The sequence below is a fragment of the Centruroides sculpturatus genome, unplaced genomic scaffold (genome assembly GCF_000671375.1).
Source record: "Centruroides sculpturatus isolate CEXI.00-Female unplaced genomic scaffold, Cexi_2.0 scaffold194, whole genome shotgun sequence".
NCBI lineage: Eukaryota > Metazoa > Arthropoda > Arachnida > Scorpiones > Buthidae > Centruroides > Centruroides sculpturatus.
The window spans coordinates 54703-64151 of NW_019384455.1; the positions used below are offsets into that span (position 1 = coordinate 54703).

Here is a 9449-nt window from a genome sequence, read left to right on the forward strand (position 1 = left end):
TTAAATAAAAACAAAAAAAAATTCCCTTTTCTTATTCATCTATCGTAAAGAACAACATTCCGAAGTCAAGCAAGTTAATAAATAAATTTATCAGTTATATGAAAGTACTTATTTGTTTCTAAAGAGAAATCTAAAATACAACTCCCTAGGAATTAATTTTTTAATATTATAAAAAATAGTTGAATCTACGCTTGAGGCTATAGAGTTTAAGAGGAGGAGCTGACACTTTTTCATCAGCAATTTTTGCCAATCAAAAACTAATCTAGAGTTTGCAGGATGCTGCACCTTCGAAAACTCCCAAACGCCATTTTTTAAATCGATGATAGTCATTAGTCTAATTATTACTTTACTAAATTGCTAGAACGAATTGTACATCGGGTCAAATTTCGTTTAAAAACAAACTGGTATAATTTAATAAAAACATTAAACGTTTATTCCGTTCGATTTAGCTTATTCTCTTACATCATTATCAAGATAACTATCACAAATTAAAATTTAAAAAATTAATATAATCTCTCTTTTATCTAATTCTATACCATTCAGTAATTAGTGGTAATCTATAAAATTTCATTAATAATTTAATAATTACTAGAAATAAATTTTGTATTTAATTATATTTATTGTATTAATATAATTTACACTTTTATACTTATAAAAATTAACTTTAACTATTTATTTATAAAATTAATCTATTGTTATTTTTAATTTTTAGTGGATTCTATTATTATTATTGTATATGAGGGATTTCCTTTGTTTCCTTTCAAATAAATGAGAAAATAAATTAATATAAATTTAATAATTCAGAAAATATCAGATTTACAAACAAAACTTTCTATTTTTCTGAGATATTTTAGTAAAATTTATATTACTTTTTAATTAATAAACATGCAAAAGTACTAAAAAAACAAGAATATGTTTCTCTATTCAAAGAAAATTTTATATATTCATTTCTATAACACATTAAAATAGAAAAATAATGAAGGAATTTAAAAATTACTGTAAAGAAATACATTTTAATACTTAATAAACTTAGTTCTAAAGATAAATATATAGTTATACAAAATAATATCCTTATATAATGATATATTTGTTTAAGAATTATGCTAATTTCATCCATCTCTATATAAAAATTGTGACCAAATTAAAACGAAGATTAGACCTTTATTTTGTTTCTTTTAATAAAAACCTTTAAAATTTACAATAATTAAAGACACCCGAAAAGAAAAATTATGCTTAATTTCTGTTATCTTGCTGTTTCTATAGAAAGAAAAAAAAAATTATTATGTTGTTTCATATTATTATAATCACCCCTACTGAAACAGATATTATGTTAATATCAACTATTATGCCTAGAATATAATAATTGCAGTCGTCTGAACGAGAAATTACGTTAATTTCTGTTAACATAAAGACTTATAACTGATATTTAGAGATAGAAATTATGCAAATTTTTAGTAGCTTAACAAAAATAACCCTAGTTGCACTGAAACCTTATGCTAATTTCTAGTTTCAGTTGTAGGCTATTTATGCTGAAATAAAAATTATGTTAATTTTTTTTTAACTTATAATTAAGTGCTATCTAGAATGAAGAATTACGTTAATTACTAATTCTATATCTCTATAATTCTAAACAACTGGGAATTGATTATATAGACCTATATTCAAAATAAGGTTTCCTTTTATCCATTATTCCATTGTTACGGAGGAGCGTATACAAAATTGTCAACAAAAACATGTCAGAGCAGTACCTGCTGTAACCAGACAGATGTCTAGCAGAAAAAAATAAATAAATAAATAAAAAGAAGGAGACAGATGGTTAAAAGTTTAGCTGAGTAGATCCTAAATTATTGAAAAAATAAAAACAAGTTTGTCTATATTGAGTTAGCAAACATGCTTTAGTTTATCTGAGAAAGTTGCGAAGAATTCTTTTTTTTTTTAATATTTTAATCATTTGATTTGTATGGATTTTGTCACATAAAAAGTAATTAAATTTCTTTTATAATTATACATAAAAAGCTCAAACCAAATTAAAAATTTCGGAATTGCCTAAACGAAAATAAGTCCAATCTATTTTACATTTTATCCACGTGTTATAATTTATATTATCAAATTTCATAACCTAAGGCCGAAGATCGATAATTAAAAGACCATCCTTTAAAAAAAAAAAATTCAGAATTAATTATGTAGGATAGAAAATTTAAAGAATGACGCCAGTTAAAATATATTATAATAAAAATCAAAACCTGATCAACGAAGTAAATTTCAATGGATCATTCATGAATTTATTTATAATAGGAAAAAAAATTGAAGGAAAAAATTATTACAGGCATAATTTTTTAAGCACTTTTCAGTCAGTAATTTAAAATTGGGAAATTTATAAATCTAAAAAGTGATTTTTGCCTCGAGGTTTTACCTTGTTAAATGATTAAATATTTAATCGTTGCCGCCGGAATCATAAATCACTCGTTCATTTTTAGAATTTTGCGATAATTTATTTCCAATTAGCACCTACATTAAATTAATTTTAGCATTAAACAGTTTCCGTTCAATAAATATTTGAAAAATCAAGACCTGTGTGAATTTGTTGAGCATAAATTGTAATAATTTATTTAACTGTTAATTACGTTTCTTCTTCTAAGTAATAATTTATATCGATTCAAAATTAATTTTCTTAATGAAGACAACTCTTATACTTAAAGCATACTGAATGAGTACTGAGTAATATTTAGCCGTTCAATTAAGCTATGGTAATTACAGAAGTCAACTGTTTAACTCATAAAAAAAGATCAATATTGTTTAATTGATAAAGGATTACTGAAGGTGTAATATTTTTGGCTTTTTTTATTTTTTTTAGATGGAAAAGATAATCCACCTAACGTCAAAGAAACAATTCTTTATCAATAATGATCCCCGGTGGAATAAAATAAACATTAGCAAAGTAATCGGCGTATCAGGCCCGTATGATGTCGAGGAGGAAATCTATGATCGATTGATTTTCTGAATGATTTGATCAGACTCATCTGTCTTCCCATGTAACACGTGGATCATTTTAAAGTACTTTAATTACATATCTTAGCTGCGGAGCAAAAGTTTAGGACTTAATACATTCCGTCGCGTGTCTCCATCTTTTTCTAGATTTACTAGTTGGGAGTCTCTCGCTGGCTCCGATTTTTTTTTAAATCTTTCTCTCTTTTTTTTTCTATTCTCTTAACCCATCTTGTAAGTTGATCATGTCGTTCTACTTGTTATCGCGATAAAAATCGCATACACGCTTAATGTTCGTACATTGCGCGAGAATAAATACTTAGAGTTTTCATCAAAGACTCTTTAAGACGACTCCAGCTGCATTTCTTCAGAAGATTAACTTAAGATAATTGTTTTTTCTCTTGTTTAGAAAATAGATATTGTGGTAATCGGCGTGAATTAAGATGATTTGAGAATTCTTTTCCATTTCTAAAGTGTAATTTGGTAATTGTTTATTATACAATAAGAAGTTTAACACGTGTTTTAGTTTTTAAACGTCTCTGTGTTGTAAACTTCCAATTTTTTTTCCATATTATTATTTTAATAAAATTTGAAAAATTAGACTATAACATTAGGCATAAACATTCATAAATTTATAATTTATCACAATAAACTTTTAATTAATTTTAAATTAGTTTTGTTAGCTCTTTTTTTCAGAATTATTTTATTTCTAGAAATCTTAATTTTATTAGGATATCTGTAGCTTAATTATAACTATTAATTTAAATACAAATATAATGAATTTAACTGAAAATATGCAAAAAAAAAAAAAAAATGGCAATGTGAAAGAAAGGCAGCATAATATTTTAATTCCACAANGATTCTATAAGAGAACTAAAGCTTTTTATTCTTCGTACAATCCTTCACTCTTTTTAAAAGCCATCACCCGAAAGTATCCCCCATCTCAAAATGCCTATTAGTCTACCGCAAAAGAAAGATCGCTTTTTGTGACAACGGATTACAGTAATCGTGACACAAATCCTTACTTAGTCCTACTGTGAACCTATACGTTTAAATGTATTTTTTAATTTTATAGACTTATGTATATTTGGAAATAATGATACATTCATTTTTTATGATTTGATTAATGTAGTTTAGTGTACATTTTTAATCAATAATAAATTAAAACAAGATAAATGCCAATTTAAAAGAATAATAAGAATTATTAACAGAATTTCCTCACTCAGAGAATAGCTATGAACTCCATATTCTTTGCATTACACCGCTGTTAAAATGATAATTTATGAGAAACATCCATAATATTTATATAGCTACGTATTCAATTCATTCAAGATTTTTTTTTATCAAGATGGAACAAAATACAAATATATAACTCATAAAAATTCATTGTCTACTGAGAAAAAAAAAGATATGTTTTTATGAATAGCTGTTTTTGTAACCTTAACAAGTGCCTTATGCATAAGATCATGCAACTAGCACTTGTTATACAATACATATTCAGATACATAACTCTTTTTTTTATTATAATCTGTTACATTTTTTATAGTTGTAAATTAGTTTTTTTTATCAATTTTTTTCTTAATGAAGATAATCTTAAACAACTTTAAAAAAATCATATATTTAATTTATGAAATTATAATCGTCGAGAGGTTCTTTCTATAATAGACTTACTTAGAAGGGACGGATCTAGGAGGAGGTGATAAAAACGCTCTCTCTCTCTCTTTAAAATAAAGCGAAACAATTTTATTTTTTTTACATTCATTTCTTAATTTTAAATTATTATTTATTACTTATAAATCCGTTTAAAAATGTAAATAAAATTAATTTTTTAAATCTATGTTTTTCTTTATTAGTTTTCAGTTATGAAAATCGTCCCGTCCCCCCTTTCATAACACTTTTAGAATCCTTCCTGCTATTTAGTGATTAATTTTTGAAAATTTTTCCAAGTCGTTAAGACTTAACATTTAACTGTATAAGAGAATGTAAAAAACACGTCCGAAAAAATTAAAATTATACTTATTGAGTATCATTTGTATCTTGCTAAATGTTGATATAACTTACTCTAATCCAGATTAATGTTAGGGAGGAAAAAAAAAAATAAGAAAAAACTTAATGCTTTGCTGAAGTAAAATTACGGTTTACCTACAATTTAATCAGCATTAGTTTGCAGAATACAGGTTTATCAACATTCTAGGTATGTTAATAATACTTGTTTTTTATCGTTATTATTTAATATTAATACTTTTTCTTCTTCTTTATATCTGAAGTATTACGAATTTTAAATATAAAATATTTTTATAAATAATACGGAAAATAAGATTTTTTATTAAAAAACAATAATAATGATTCGAAATTTATGGGGTTTGAATGTTTAAAAGATATTTTATAATTTATATAACTTCTATTAGGGCCTATATTTTATTTTTTTCGCGTAAACGTTAGCTTTAAAAAAATCAATAATCCCTACAAAATTATATATATTTTTAAAATTTAATTTATTAAAATGTAATTTAATAATAATTATTTATAAAATTTAATTTTTTTTTCACTCTATATCACTCAACAAATTTGTAATATTCTTTATATAATATATGAATAGGTCTAATAACTTATATAATTTTTAAAAATTATTATTTTAATTGAGCCTAATATTTATTCATTTAATTCCTAGCTTATTATTTAATACGAGTTTGTTATTTCCGATAAATAAATAAACAAAAACAATAATAATATATTAATTAAGAAAAATTACAATTACATATTTTAAAATTAAGTAAAATATAATAATAATAATAAACTATATTTCTAGAAGTGAATATCGATTAAATAAAATATTTAAATCTAAATTAAACTGGAGTAAAATAAATAAATAAGTATCAGAAATAGCTTATAATATTATATTATAATTGCTAATAAGTTATGTAATTAGTAATTTTATAATTTTTAATAGAAATTAATTTAATTGACTAAATTAATTTAAAATAAAATTAGTTACGTCGGTTCCGACTAATCAATTCATGTTTTATACTCAAAACCGACGTAATAGCCAACGTTAATTTTACTTTAAATTAATTTAGTCAATTAAATTAATTTCTATTAAAAATTATAAAATTACTAATTAAATAATTTATTAGCAATTAATACATTATTATTAATTACAAAAGTGTAATTTGTAAGTTTTTTTTATGGCAGTGTTAGATTACCTTTCCAATGTGTCACGTCAGGCAGAAAATGACCAATAAGGAAAGAAAAATGAAATTTGTCATCTTCTATTAGCTCCGTTCACTGTAAAGTAACAAATGTGTTTTCTTATGGAATTTCTTGTTAAAATCCAGAAAAATGATCAATGATTTTGTAAATTAAATTGTCTTTTCTTCCTTATTTTATATAAGTTATATTAACTATTACTTGAATGTCTTTTAATTGTATTAATTAAATTTATACAATTTTTTATTTAAAGATAATTATTTTTTAAAGATTATTTTAATTTTAATATTAAATGTATTTCATATAATGGATATGAGTAAAGAGAGTATACATTTTAAGATAAGCCTATCGCTTGAGATGGAATTGCCTTAAGGCCCGTAGTGTTCATTTCTTGTATTACATAGAATATATTTCAGTTAAAAGATATACAATATATAAATTTCATACAACAAATTCATTCAATGATATAAAAATATTGAATAAGAAATGACATAAAAGATATCAATGTAGTTTTTGCTTACATTATGGACTTTTGTTCCTTTTGATAGAATAAAACAAATATGATAAGAACCGGATATTCAATGGTTTTTAGAATTTATTCAATTTTCATATAAAATTATATCAGTTTATTATAATTATATCACTTATATTATTATTAATAATAGTGTTAACTAGTAGATTTTATAACTAATAGAGTTAATAATAGATCTTAACTAATATTCCATTACTAAAGCATTATACTGTACTTTACAGACTAAATCATTTCATTCATTATATCCTATTCAAAATGAAACACTTGATCATTATACCATCCTGGGTCCATTAAACTTCTTTGATCGCAAAATACAGATTCAATTTCTGATAACGTAACATTAAATCATTTGTTATATCACTTTTGTAGAACTTTTCTATTTTAAATTCTAGTTTAATTTTCTTCAAAATATAAACTAGATAAATCAATCAAAGAAAATTATAATCTACGTAGTATAGGCCTATACCATTTGTACCTCATTTACTAACTGGTGGAGATCCATTTATCTTTAACAGTTTTTTTTGTACAGATTATATACACTTTTTTTTTTAATCAGATTTTTGCCAAACAAGAAAAATCGCTTTTGATTATGATCACACTGATAAAGGAAATAATAAATGAGTATAAACCTGTAATCGATTAACAAATGATTATGGATAAGAATTTTTTGAAATTATCTAATAAAAGTTTATTTGTAAAGATTTCTTTAAAGCGTGGTTTTTTTTTTATCGGTAACGCTATATTATCTACATTATTAGTCTTTGAAAAGCTTCATTAGTATTTACACCTTTCGAACGATAATGATGAAAAGAATCATCTAAGAACTCTATAATTTTCTTTTTTTTTTTTCCTATAAATTTATCAAGATACCTCTCATTAAATAAGAAATGTATTCATGAAAATTGTTAAGTGACTTCTTCCATCTGCTCTATTACCCGGAAGTTCATGTCTATACTTTCACCGCAGATGTTAACTTTGTGAGAGGGACAGAAATATTCAATTTAAATGTAAAAATCATTTGAATCAATTTCACTTTATTTTAAATAATTAAAAAGTCCCAGCTATCCTGACCAAGGGACATTTTAACATCCGGTTTAGTAAAATCAACTTCCTGTCAGCTTGCTTCCCTTTGATGTGGAGTGGAACCAATTAACGATGGCTGCTCCGATCACATGACGCCTGGATGAGTCTGAACCCGCCTTCCAATAATGTCCCATCCATTAGGAATGTGTTGTAGCATATGGTATATATCGTTGTACGCGGTATCTGTCAATGCTTGCTGGAATTTCACACGGAAATGCGTCATCCTACGTTCTGTAACAGACCGAAGCCTATCGTAAAATATAGGATAATCTTCGTTCGCGATTCTGATATAGTTTCCGTTATTGACAGATGTATATTATGCTTGATTAACTTGTAGAAAAAAAACCTGTAGTCCTCACTCTTGCATCGAAGTATGAAATAATTAAACAAGTATCTATTCATCGCAATATAGAATTTATTTAAACAAATGTATTTCTAGCTGAAGCGTAATAATTACAAGTACTACTAATCTATTACTATTTGCTTCAATTATATTATTATATATATGGTATATCGAAAGTAAATATATATACACATATTTTGTGTGTGTTCAGACCTATATATATATTGTGTGTGTTATATATATAAATACAATACAATACAGTAAATAAAATACTATAACTGAGGAAAATAGTAATAGATGTTGATTGTATACACATACACACACTCTCCCTCTCAGCAGTAATTTTAATAAAATTCTCTCTAATTTTCAAAATTGAAATTTATTCAATTCTGCTTTATTCTAATTAGAGCATCATAATATAAGCCTTAAAAAAATTGTTTAAATTTCTTAATGGTCTTAAAATATTATTTTGCTTGCTTTTTCCATTTTATAACGAATGAATGAATTTTCTTTACTGCAGTTTTTCTTCTAATTTTTAGTGCGAGTGAAATATTTCGTATTTATGAAACCATTTTAATATTTGGAATTAAATTTCTTAAGATTAAATTATTAAATTTTTAATTATTGGAAATATTCATATACGGCACTCAGTTATATATATTTTAGAATTAAAAGAATTAAAATAAATTGTTTATTTACCTAAATTTTGATTTTTTTTCTTGCATTCAAAGGCATTTTCTACAGAACAGCCATTGAAGCTAACGTTGCGCCATCTAGAGAATAAATCAGGAAATATTTCTTCTCTTATTTTAGTGTTAAAAAATAATCTACACAAAATCAATACGAAGACAATACATTTAATAATAATAATATAAAATCTATATAAATTACTATTATAATTGTTAGCATTATAAAAAATAAAATAATAAAATAAAATACGTAACGTATACGAAAGAAAAATTCGTTCTATTATTCTTTTAATCAATGCCATTTAGCAATGATTGAGATTAGAGATAATACTCTGATAGAATAAAGTTCTTTTTTTTTTTTAAAAAAAAGCACAGGATTTTTAATTATAGTTTCTAAATAAATTGGGAGACTTAAAAGTCGTTTCAGTGAAGAACGACCGGATTTTTTTCAAAGTAGTTAGACTTAAAAGGCTCTGATGTAGTAAGTTAACCATATAATCAAGTTCCTTCGAAGGTAACAGAAATTATTAAATGATAAAAGCAGAAAGCATTTAGAAAAATCGATTTTTTCTTTACTACTTTTTAAAAATTCTTAAGCTATAATGAACTT

At 24.2% G+C, this 9449-nt stretch overlaps 1 long non-coding RNA gene across 1 annotated transcript; it reads right to left on the minus strand.

The window, feature by feature from the left end:
• Positions 1–1160: 1160 nt before the first annotated feature.
• Positions 1161–8919, minus strand: LOC111620646. Its single transcript, XR_002755941.1, has 3 exons — positions 8850–8919; positions 6189–6270; positions 1161–1257 (listed from the first exon to the last, which is right to left on the minus strand). It is a non-coding gene; the product is annotated as an uncharacterized LOC111620646 (long non-coding RNA).
• Positions 8920–9449: the final 530 nt, after the last annotated feature.